General features: G+C 40.8%; 1 protein-coding gene across 7 annotated transcripts in view; it reads right to left on the reverse strand.

Annotated features, from left to right (window-relative positions):
- Positions 1-9,227, reverse strand: part of TBL1XR1 (TBL1X/Y related 1) — a 169,968-nt gene extending 160,741 nt beyond the window's left edge. For 4 of the 7 annotated variants that reach the window (XM_047730862.1, XM_047730830.1, XM_047730837.1 and 1 more), the window contains exon 1: positions 8,796-9,227. The gene's annotated coding sequence lies outside the window, so the exon portion shown is untranslated. Of the gene's footprint in view, positions 1-8,001; positions 8,126-8,795 lie in introns of those variants that run through there. The other 3 variants (XM_047730846.1, XM_047730857.1, XM_047730869.1) reach the window with 2 other exon arrangements.
- Between the last annotated feature and the right edge of the window lie 4,042 nt (positions 9,228-13,269).

Below are 13,269 nucleotides of genomic sequence, written 5' to 3' on the forward strand. Positions count from 1 at the left end.
TAAGAGTTAACTACCTAAGACCAAACACACACCCTACCTAGCCCTCTTATCACTAAAGAGAGAGACAAAACTCTGAGGGAAGCAGGTCACACTGAAGCAGAATTAAATGTACAAAAACAGGTACCACCTTTCTCTTGAAATTTTCCAGCTTAAGTTGAAAATGATAAGCACAACTAGTAGGCAAAATCTTTTACAGTACACTAAACAACCAATGAACAATTAACAAGTAACACCAACTGCAACCTAAAATGGAATGAGAATTGAATTTCTCTATCTCCTTTGTGTCAACAATACATACATCTAAATTCACAAGTCATGGCAGGGTCCGTGCATATTAGAATCTATGGTCCCACAAATCCCATTATACCAGAGACTATCAAAATTATTAAAAATCAACTAATGAATTATAAGAAACATAATTCTCACCAGATTTCCAAACCCTTGGCAAAACACCTTTGAAATAGGACAACATCTATGTACTTCTGTACCAGTTATCGCCTTCTAATATTTCCACTGAACTAATTCCTAATTATCAACATTGGACAGGACTTGAAAATCACATCACTATCACTAAATACTTCAACTGCTCTGATCACCCAATCATGAAACATAACTAACAGCTTCTAATCACTCAGTGGCTCTAATTTTGTCAACAAATCTGAGAAATAAAAAGAAGTGTTTGCAGAAATGTACACAATTCCAACTCTTTAAAAACTGAAAAACATGGGAAAAAATAAATTTTTCCTCTCTTTTGACTGCCCAAATCAAAAGCAATAGAAAGATTTAGAATTCCTAACCAGATGCCTTGATTTTTCAAAGTCAATACTTATTAAAAAATGGTAATACTCGCATTGCAAGATTCAGTTCAAAAGATTATCCATGAAATTAAGTTTCTCCCACATCTGACCACATGATCACCCCATCCCAACCCCTCCCCCTAAAATCATTGTTACTAGTCTCCTGTGTACCTTTCTGAAGTCATCTTAAGCATATAAAGCACACACACAGAACTCATACACCCTCCCATCATGTTTATGTCCTTTCTACTCTTCTCATTTTATAAACTAAAATGGCAGCAGACTTCATCTTCTGCCTCTTTTTTCACTTAAATGTATTTTTGAGAAATATCCTATAAATACTAACAAGAAAGTCATCAACATCAATTCTAAACAAATCTGTAAAGAAACAATTCACACAAAACATTTCTCACAGATGTTAAAACTGGTGACCTCTGTTAGCAGGACAGAAGGAAGTCCAAGGTCAAAGAAGTAACCCCACCCCTCATGAGAGCGTGTTAGTTTTTACACAGAATAGGAAGACTATTTCCCTAACACAGTAACAAACTGCACTCCTAACCCCAGTCTATGATCTCACAAATGTTCATTTCTTATTAATGAAGACAGAGAAAGGTGATTTAAAGATAACTCGTCACTTTAGTGGGCCACAATTTAAGTACAGAGTATATCACATTTTTATATAAAAAGGTGCCAAAGACCACTACTACAGCTACAAATAGAATCTAAAAATTCACTCATGTATGATAAATTCTAGCCCATAAAAGAACAATTATACAGGGGGTAAAAAAAAGACATTAAGGAAATTCATTCATTATCTATTTCCATTACCTTACTTCAGAAACCCAAAGTAGATGACCCAATTGCCTTATACTGTGAGTTAATGACATCTGATAGCCAAAAAATAGAAATGGAACAAAATTAGTATACACTCTACCCAATTAGGCTGTTCAAATTAAGGGAAAAGCATAAAACACCTCTCACTAACCTATAAACTGTATTCTATTAGCAGTTGAAGGTAACTAGCAAAATATCCTTATTACTCTAACTTCTCTGGAGGTGTTCGCTTATGCTAATGCCAAGTATTTTCTATTACTCTATGTAAGGCTATGGATTTTTAGCCTTTAAACACTCTAAGCAAATTTTCCATGTAGATCTTCCTCAAAAAAATTACATAAAATTAAATGACAGAATCTCGGAATTTTAATACAGTAATTGATTATATACCTATTGCTTGAATGAATTAGCTAACTTTACATAACACTTCACATGCATTTCTAGAAACTAAATGATTTACCCATGTAACTATGGCTTTGCAAAAAATAGTAAAACTTCATTTGCTTAATGCCGAATCCATGTTAAAATGCTACCCACCATTCAAGTAGATGCATAGTAACAATATAGCAAGCATCCACTTAACAACTGATTATCTCATTACAACGTCCTATCACACAGTGTGCTGAAAAGGACACAAGGAAAAAAAGTGAAAGAAAAGTACTGATACCACCTTTGATCCCAAACAAAATGAAGATAAGAAGTACACTGATATCTAATTCCTAAAAAGTAAAAATTCTTCACTGCTTTTGTTTTAAGATAATTAAAAATGTTAAACATCTCACTGAAAATAAAAGTTGGAGAGTCCAGAGTACAATTTCATATAAAGAAAAATTATTCTATTAAGATATTGAAATGACCATCTCTGACCTACGTTTTCCATGCTCTTTTCTGTTCTACCTCCTGAAAAAATTTACAATCACATAGAGGAAAACAAGTGGCAAACTCCCCAGTTTAAACATTCAATACCTATTCTTCCTCATTCACTCTTCAAATTATTCATTTCACATAAATCTTTTCCTTAATCTGGATACTCTTTCTATGTTTACTGAAATTTAATTGTTCCTCTTTCAACATGACCTTTACAGTTTGATTGTATTAATTCTAAGTTAAGAATCTAAGCTCTCAGAAACCAACTCATTTTGTTTGACGCAAATAAAATTATGCTGAAAGCTCATACTTTAGAACTCCAAATATTAAAAATTTCAAAAGGATGTAATACCAACTTAGTCACTTTAGAATAAATTACCCAGGTTATGTAGAACTGATATGCCACAGCCTTACCTACTGGAGAGAGATGGTTATGATGACTTTCTTCTGGTAGATTAAACCCATTTACACTATACAAAATATACACTCTATCTGGAGTATTAATACCCTCACAGTAATGACTCAAATGAGACTCCAATGTGGTCAGAATGCTGTAAAACAAAGCTAAAAACACCATCTTACTTGACACACTACAGAGAAAATAATGAGCAAAAAACCCAAAGAGATTAAAAAAAATAAAGTCCAAAATCTTAAATTTCATTGTAACAAATACAACCAAACAAAGCCAACTTAGTGTGACAGGATTCCCAACCAGACTAGGTTCTTCACCAATGTCATGGCTACAATTCCAGGATTAAGAGGACAAAACCAGCAACTTTTATTTCATTCTAAATTTTGATAAAGTTTTTTTTCTCTTCCTCATCAACACTGGCATTAAAACTCCAATTAGCAGGTAAGTGCTACCATAGTACACCTAAATCGTGAAGGCCTAATTCAGAAAGAAACTTCTACAACATCAACACCAGTAGTACAGGATCCATCACTGCTTATTTTAACATGGTCCCTTGTAGAAATAATCCAGTCTAATACACACAGATGGTATGGTACAAAAATCAAAAAATTCTGCTAATACCATAAGAAAAAAGGTCCCTTCCTTCAAAAAACAGAACACGTAGTTGGGGCTATGAGCGAGACACAAACCCATGAAACAGTAAATAATTATGGAGTTTGTGATATGCCCTAAACAAAATGGAATCTCAGTAAAGAACTATCCTGAGTCAAGATGGCCAGAAAAAGCTTCAGCAAAGAAGTAGGACTGAAACTAGAATATAGAAAGGACAAAGGAAAAGAACAGCATAAGCAAAAGCAGAGGAGTAATGAGTATGGCGAAACTGCAGTCTCTGATAGGCAGGCCAGAATCACAGTCGGGGAAGAGAGGGAAATAGAGCTGAATAGGTAGAAGAGAGCTTTAAAAGCCCCACTGAAGCTTATGAACTCTATACAGTTGGCAAAGGGAAGCCATAATGGGTTCTCCAGCAAAGAAACTGACATGATGAAACCAGTACTTCAGATAAATGATACTGCCAAGAAGTTACAGAAGACAGAATGGAGAAGAAGGGCTGCAACCCGCTCAAAAATTAATGTAGTAACGCAGACCTAAAGCCATTCAGTCTTTCATTCATTCACAGTGAAGACCGTAAACTGCTAGTTAAGAATACTGGCCTAAAAACCAGGTACTTAGGGCCTAAATCCCTCTGTGCATCCCTTACTACCTGAGCCTAGGTTTCCTCCCTCTTCAAAATCTGGGTATCAGCCACTCAGATTGTCAAAGTCCTTGTCAAAGCAGCTGTGTAGTCCTGACACGTAAATCATATCGGTAGTTAATATTACTGAATTAAAAATGGTTTAAAAAAATGGGAAGCGAAAATAAGACAAGGCTTACAGATACGTCAGAGCAACAGAACTTCCAAATAGAACTGACCTGACAGCAGCTGAAAATATAGAACAAGAACACAGATGAAAGGTCAAGCTTGGAGAAAACAATAACCTACTTAAAGTCATCACTCCAATCTACAAAGGAGACCCTAGGTGTACTGATGGGTCCAGCCCTGAAAAACAAAATTCCTTTATTTAAAGAGTTGGAAAATGTTTCAAATGGTGCAAGATTTAAGAAGCCCAAGTGACAAAAGAAAAACCAAGAAAAGTCACCCAAAAAACCAAACACCGTACCTACACAATGTAACTTGATATCTGGTGTTAAAATCCAATCTAATTTTTCAAGGTAAGCCTTCAATCATAACTTCAAGAGTAAATACATTAAGCAAACTTTATTTCAAATATTTTACTCAGGAACTAAAACTGCCAAATGTATTCTATGAAATGTCCTCACTAAAATAAGTAACAAGCACACAAAATATAATACAAAGAAGCAAAACTCAAATCCAAACCCATCATCATTATCCTTAACAGCCTACATTTCCACGATGCTTGTATGTCAAGCACTACTCTCAGCACCTTACACATAGAGTTCTTTCAATCTTCTCAACTATACAAAGCTGACTGTCCCCATTACACAGAAGAGAAAATTGAGATAAAGAGGGAGTTACTCTTCCAAAGTTGCATAGCTAGTAAGGGATGGGGCCTGAGTTTGAACCCAGGCAGTTTGCCTCAAGGACCCCTGACAAACCACTATGCTACACAAAAGCTTTAATGCGAGGTTCTTATAGAAATTTTCAGGAAAACTAACTCAGAAGGATAGTTGGACATACTCTTATTTGCCTTTCCTTCTTAACTGCAGGTATAGAACCATATTTTATTATTTCTGAAGGCAGTACCTGAAGAGGCTACTTCACCACTGTCAGTCCTAAAATAGGAAATACAGCAGTTTGCAAGAAGACTGCACCTTATTAAATGGTTCTAGAGAGTAAACACAATAATGTTTGATTCCTATGAATTCCATTTATCCACACAATTATTTGACCCAGTCAGTAGAGCCGCCCAACTATAGAATTATAAACTTGATTAAAAACACTAATTTTTTGCAAGGACATTGACAAAACAGCTGGAAAATTTCGCAGTGTTGCAGTCATCTAGAGGGAGCACAGACGAGCATTTAGACAGACCTAGATATGAACCCTGACACATCATTTGATGGCTCTGTGGCCTTGGACAAGTGAATTAACTTTGCACCTATTTCATCATCTGCAGAGTCCAGTACTCCCTACTTCATGGGATTAGCACAGAAAGCACCTCACACCTTTCCTAGAGCCTAACCCAAGTGAAGTCCCTTTCCTCTGGCTCTTGTTAACAGGGTAATTAATTGTACTCTTCTGGAGTCTAATCCCATAGGTGGTGTATAGTAAACCTCTCCAGCATCAGTGCTCTCACACAGCTTTCTTTTTTTTTTAAACTCAAGTTTCTGTTGGTGTCAGAACAGGAGATACCACTATGGTGGTCTACAAACTGGACCACATTCTTACTAAACAATCCCTGGTCCTAACCCTTCTATACTATGGGGATTATAAATATCTTAATGTTACTGATTTCCTTTTTTTGCATTTTAGTGACTTATACTGTAAATATTTTTTATGAATGGAGTCAAATTCACATGCACTAGAAAAATACAGTCCCGGATGGTGCCAGTATTTCTGGCATCTCTCTCCCCTGTCGTTCACATTCCTCTCTTCTATATAAAAAAAACAAAGGAACTGAATAAACCCAACAAATTATTTCTACTAACTTCATCAAAGTGCATCAAGTAAAAAATTCTTTATAGTAATACGGATGGAGTAACTTGTACAAGAATTCCTTTGTCAGCTACTCATTGACAAGGCTATACTTACATTTCATTGCTATACATGAACAGATGTATTTATTCAACAGGTTGTTGTTCCAAAGGTCCATTAGTCATATCTCTTTTTATCAGTAACCCCTATTTTTATATTAATCTTTTGCCCTTTCTGCTTATTAGCTTGAAAGGCTCCTAGAAAATAGTTACTTCTTATTCTCTTGGTAGACACTTATTAAGGTAATCATGATAAACCTTCACTGGATGTTGAGAACACAAGTAACAAAAAATTTCCTGGCACATGTAAAAAGTTATTAAAATGATTCTCACTTCTTTGAGGCAACCAATGCAGAAATACCAGCTCCACAAGGGGCCACACCATTTACCACATGGGTCTCCCATATTAGTAACAGAAGTTGATACAGAAGAAAGGCATTTTAAAAACTGAGGCGATCCTTGCAACAATTTTTAAGCCATTAACAAGTCCATTAAGTAAGTTCCAGAAAAGTAAGAAAAACTTTTTCCACATACATATTGTTTTACTACTCCATCCAGTGTAGTATTTTGCTCTATAGGTCTGAATCTTAACTACTCAAATAGCAAAAATAAATAGTGGTTATTTGTGGATTTAATAGCTGTGGTTATATACATCACACAATGTATTACAGAAAACTGGGGAAAAAATCATATTCTAAACAGGCAGGAAAACACGATTTCAGAGCAAAAAGTATAAACACACACCACATGCTTAACCACTCTCAGGCATATTTTCTTTCCCCCACGCTTCCTCCACAGGTAAATGACAATTACGTCTAGAACCCTCAGTGATGATCTCGGAAGCTTGCTTGCCATGAACTCCCATGATACAACACAACAGTTTTCATGCAGACAGAGCTGCCCTATCTCCCCAGACTATAAACTTATTAAAACGGTGAGAACACACAGTCCCGGGAAATAGGATTACTTAAATACACCAACGTAGCACAGGTCTTATTTAACAAAGTGAAAACGAACCACAGTGGGAAAGCCAAAAAGTCACTTGCTTGTATCTTCAATGTGTAACCAGGACACTTTTTATAATTTGCTTTAGTAAGTAAATGAAACCACCACTAGGGCCTTATATTATCCAATCTGATAAAGAAGCCTTTAGGAAAAAAGGAGGAGGCAAATGATTACTTAATTACATGAGGGGGGACAATTCACACTAAAAATAACCCATCATTTCACCCACTACATTTTATTAACAAGCTTGTTTAAAACAGCATAAGGTTCTTGTTGGGAAAACAAGAAAACCAATAGTAAACTTCCTAAGCCGACTATAAATGACATAGCTATTAAAACTCCTCACCTTGGTGCCTGCATAGTCCAAGATTTTAAGTATTAAGTAAACTCCAGACATTGAAAAAAATCTAGTTTCTAATTAGGTAACAATATTTATCATTTGTAATCACTAAATCATTTTAGAGAATGTTACTGGGTAACCTAGTAAAAGGAACATTCTTTTAAACACCATTACAACCCAAATTTTACATGAAACACACCATTTTCACAACCTAAATTTAATCTCGGTTGCCACTGCAAAGTGATGCCTCTTTCAGCAAATTCGGAACTTCCAAAAATACTGAACATGTTAACACATGCATGGTTTCCCTCGAGCTGCCATTTAAGATTAATAATTTCACTTGAATAAAAGTCTGCTTCTGTTAAAAAAAAAAAGACATCGGTTGCAAAGAGGAAGTTCCCGAGAAACCACCCTCACAACGTGGCCTTTACACTGTCAGAAAATAATGTGACTTTGTGCCACCCAAAACTTACCAGGAAGCTGGCAATAACTTTGCCAATTCTACACTTCTGAACCCAACTTCAAAGAGGCTCTAGCAAATACCTCCTTAAGACGATAAAAGGCACTAAGTTACAAATAAACACGTCCCGGAGTGCGGCCTCTCGGCCGCGCGCCCCTCCCCCGCTGGCGCCCCCGCCCGGGACGCGCGGCCCCAACTGCCGCGCGCGGCCCCAACTGCCGCCCGCAGCCCCCAGCACGCCGGCCCGGGTCGCCGCGCCTGCACCGGGGACGCGCCTGGGGAGGGGAGCAGATTTCCATGGCTAACAGAATAACATGCACCGAAAAGATCCCTCTCCTCTGCTAAAAATAGGCTATAAAAGAGTCGGCCTCATGATGGCTCCTTGATTCAATTTGCTGCAAATTCTTTCCTGAAAGCCTCCCCCCCACATACACACACACACACACACAAAAAGGGGGTGTAAATGCACGAAGGGTGGAAGCAGGGGAGAAGGCCGAGGTGCACATTTTCGGGGACAACATAAGGGTGAGGATCCCCGGAGATCAGGAAAGGGTAGGGGGTGGGCAGGCACGTGAGCATTTCAAAGAAGCCTGAGAGAGGAAAAGGGGGGGATGGGGCACCCTAAATGCCTTCCTTGCCTTCCCCTCCCCCACCAAAACCCCAGCTCCCCAAAGGGCCAAGTTGAAAAATGCATGTTCCACTTGCGCCCATCCCCCCCGCGGCCCGGCGCCCCCCGGCCGCCTCCGCTCGCGCCCCCCGCCCGGCCCGCGGCCGCCCCCACCCCGGGGTCCGGCCCCCAGCGCTTACCTGGAAACGGTGGCCTCCGACGCCGCTCCCCCCTCCCGGGAATGGAGGCACAAGGAAATTCCCCTCCTCGCCGCCGCCGCCGCCGCCTCCAACCACCCCCAAAATAACCCCTCCGGGGGGTGAGAGGCAATTATAACCCCGGCGAGCGGAGGGCGCGGGGGATGGGCGCCAGGCGGGCGGGGGCGGGGAGCGCGGCGCGGGTCCCCAGGTGGCGAGCGGAGGTGCTCCCGCCGCGGGGGGAGGGGCGGGGGCGCACGCGGCCGGCGGCGGGGGGAGGCGGCGCGCGGGGGAAGGGCGCGAGCGGGGAGAGGAATTGAGGCAGAAGGTAAAAGCTGTTACTAAGGGAAAGAGCCAAACGGTTCGGAGCAGCCAACGGCTCAGACACTCAACACTGGGGAGAGAGGAATGGGGACCAGCCAGGCACAAATGAGCTCGCGAGGCCCGCGGCGGCGGCGGCCGCGCAGCAAAACAAACCCGAGCGGCCTGCGCCGGGCTGGCGCGCGGGGGAGGGGCCGGCGGGGGAGGGGCGCCGCGGCCGGGGGGGGGGGGGGGGAGAGGGTGGGGGGGGAGGTGGCGGCGCGGCAGGGGGGGCGTGGGGGGGGGGAAATGGTGGGGGCCTCCGCCGGCCTCGCTCCTCTTCGCTCCCTCCAGTCCTGGAGGTGCTGGGGGCTGGAACTGTGCGGCGCAGTCTTTTCAAAATAAAGACCCGCAGGCGCTGCGAGGCGCCGCCGGGGCACTGGCCGCCCCGCCCCCACCGCCGCGCGCTGCCGGGTGCGGGGCGGCTTGGGTGTTGGCCGCGCGGCCCGAGGCCGGGTGGGGGCGGGGAGGCTCGCGCCGCAGCCAGAGCAGAAACGCCGGTTAACTTTCCCCGGGAGGCCCGCGGGGCTCCCGCGTGTTCGGGGGCAAGCCTGTCCTCATGGGCTCCCCGGCTGCGCGGCGTGGCCGGCTGGGCGCACCACGCGGTGGGCATGTGCAGGGGAGCGCGACGCAGGCATCATATGGACATTTGTTTGTGAAAAGATCTGCACACACCTTTGTGTGCATAAATACATATGTTTCTCGGAAGCGTACCTGGAAGGGGGCTTTATCTGTAATAAGCGATTTTCAGAATGTAATCCAGAGCACGGGATCTGTAGAGAAAACACACGCACACAAGAAAAGGTTTTTGATACTAAACACAAAGCTGTAATTGAAGTGTTTATGCCCAAATGTACTGTGAATCAAACATATGGTGATATTTATCGTCTGGTGGGTCTGTTTGAAAGGTTTGGTCGATCAGTTCTCATTTCACAAAAATAAAATAATGTAACTAAATGTTTACTAAATATATACCTCTACGGCAGCATTGACAGTAGAAGTTTAACCACTCTGTGTACTTTTTGCATGTGTGTACCACATCAAAGCGGTTTATAAAGTATAACTTAGATGAGTGATAATGGGACAATATGATTAAGGAAAGGAGGGCAGCCGGTTGTTTTTAAAAAGGGAGGCACCCCAGTTTTTAAAACATATGTGTTAATCTTTCTAAGGCCCTCAGAAAGCAGGGGTTGGGAGTTTTAGACCTTTGCATAATCCTAGGACCTTTTTAAGATTTGACCTGAAAGAAATCTTTTTGTTGTTTTAGGTTTTGTGTGGGGGTTTTTTGTTTTTGTTTTTGTTTTTTTCAGTTATTGCTGTCTTCAAAATAAAATATTTTTTGCGGCCTCTTTTGGTAAAGGGGTTCTGTTTTCATACTTTGGTCGTAATATTTTAAATAGGTGTATTCGTTATTTTAAAGCATAGACTTTTCCTCTCAGTCTCAAAGACCTAAATTTTCACACCAAAAAGAAAAAAGTTCATTCCAAGTACCTTTTACACATGTGGACTCCTGGTGGCCTAAAACGCTCACTGATTAGACAGTGACTTCCTTTAGCGAAGGTCAAAGGTTCTTTCCCCTTGTGCCCTTGCTTGGGTAGGGTGGGTTAGGGGAAAGCAGCCAGAGATTTTTCCTGAGAGGGGGTGGGGCACAGAGGAAAGGGAGAGATATTGGAAATTCCCACCCAACCACCAGAGAGTTCAAAGCTCCACAGTTTGTCCTTAGAGCTGTTTTCATATATGAAAGAGAGAATGTTAGATTAAACAATGTCACCTGATGGGAATTTAGATAACTGAAGGTTTCCAAAACACTGTGTTGAGTATACAGGGAAACAGCACAAAGGAAGCAAGGTTTGCACTTTAGTAAGATTATAAAATGAGGCTTATTTACTGTAGAACCAGCACCTTGGCAAAGACTGTTTCAGAAGTGAGGAGTATAGTATCCTCTTTTTTTTAAGCTTTGATTAATGACACCTGTATTTCACTAAACATAATCCTCTCTTCAGTAAGTAAACTCAGTATAATTAGAGTTCATTATCTGAGCTACCAAATGAAACAAATGTATAGTCCTAGCTTGTTTTTGAAGGGTCACTTTGTGCCACCATGCATGGGTCATCTCTAGGCAATGGCTACTCTGAAGTCAAACCACTCTTCCAGGGAATAAAAGCTCCCAGCCACACTGATTCTTTTTTTTTTTTTTTAAGATTTTATTTATTTATTTGACAGACAGAGATCACAAGTAGGCAGAGAGGCAGGCAGAGAGAGAGGAAGGGAAGCAGGCTCCCTGGTGAGCAGAGATTCCCGATGCGGGGCTCGATCCCAGGACCCTGGGATCATGACCTGAGCCGAAGGCAGAGGCCTTAACCCACTGAGCCACCCAGGCGCCCCCACACTGATTCTTAATAGAGTCAACTCCATACCTGGAGCCTGGTCTCCCTCAAAATGACCTCTACCTTTCTGCCCACCTTCCTTCAGGTAACAGGGTCTGGTGTCTTCCAGCCGGAAATTCTTTTTTTCTGTTCTATCTTCTTCTTCTTCTTTTTTTTTTTTTTTTTTTTGTTTTAGTAATTGCTACAACCAACGTGGGACTTGTACTCACAACCCTAAGATCCAGAGTCACAATCTCTTCCCCGAAAAAGCCAGCCCCACAGCCTGAAATTCTTATACGTTCCACCAAGCTGCTTCCTTTCCTAATGAAGTTATTATCACCATAATAAGAATCCATGTATTTTGTTTACATCTTTGTACTTTACAAGGTATCTCTGTGCATAAATTACTTCATACAAATATCATAATAAAAATCACCAAAGGTGGGACCTATGCCATGAACTAATTCCAGTAAAGTACACCTCTTCTGCCATGCTAACAAGGCTTTACCTTAAAGCCTTTTTGAACAAAAAAACAAAAACAAACAAAAAAAAATGTGCTGAATGGGAAAAACCATGATTCCCATCAGGAAGGAGTTTTATATGAAACCATATTTTGATCACTTTAAATTACATCCTGGTACCTATCTGAAATGACAGAGTGGCCTCAACATGAAATGTTCAGATAAGTGAGCAGCCATAAAAAAAGGTCACATGTATTGTCACCCGCACCCTCTAATCATTCCAACATATCCAGTACACATGGTCAGAGATCTCACCAAAATTCAAACAAGAACTAGGCACAAGAGTGAGGCAAAGACAAAGAAATAACAATTGTTACTAATTTTCAGTGCTTTGTCCTAATTGTAAAGCTATCCTTGTGCTTTGAATATAAATGTTAGTATGTTTCTAAAAAGGAGGAATTATGGTTACTAAGAAATTTTAAAGCAAAGAGGCACATTATTAAGAAAGTTCCCTTGAACTCCTCAGCTAATTACTCAACAAAGAGAAACCTCGTACCAGTAACTGTTACCAGAAGTTACATATATATTATAAAATGACTAAACAAATCCTGACTTGTTTTATTTCAGTAATATCACACCCGAGGGGGTGTGGTATGGCAAGATTGCCTAACCTTTGCAACTCTCCTTACCCAGGAAATAGAACATTTTTTAATTAAAGTGGCTTAATCCCAAGCCTACAAGATCTCATTACTATATATGTTTTTAAAGCCACCATATATTAAGTTGTTTACATTAGTTGATCTATGTAATTAAAGTGTTCAGAACAAACTTAATAGCATAAAAAGATATTTAATACCAAAAATATTAGCCTGGCAACTATAACTCTTTATATCTTTACTCACCCAGGAACTCAGTGGCTTTCTGTCTGCAGTATTTACCCCCAAACATCTTGCTGATACCCTGTGATATGTTTCTGTTTCATTTTGACTCAGTTTGTGCAATTCTTCGTCTGTGGTTCTTCCAGCTATCAGCTTTTGCCATCCGGACTGATGCACATCTCAGCCACACATCTCAAGATCTCAACATACACGCTCCTTTTCTCCATCTGTGCTTAGCATGCGCCTTCTGACCTTTCCTCATCAGTGTGAACCTTGTCACAGTTTTCCTTGACTCTGTGACCTGATTTCATTACAACAATGAACTTTACTTGGGAGTCTTCATTTAAATTACAAAAGCAACACATAACCATCTTACAAGTATTTATGCCTCTCAGATAATGGAAATAGCAGG

Source organism: Lutra lutra, chromosome 1, assembly GCF_902655055.1.
Source record: "Lutra lutra chromosome 1, mLutLut1.2, whole genome shotgun sequence".
NCBI lineage: Eukaryota > Metazoa > Chordata > Mammalia > Carnivora > Mustelidae > Lutra > Lutra lutra.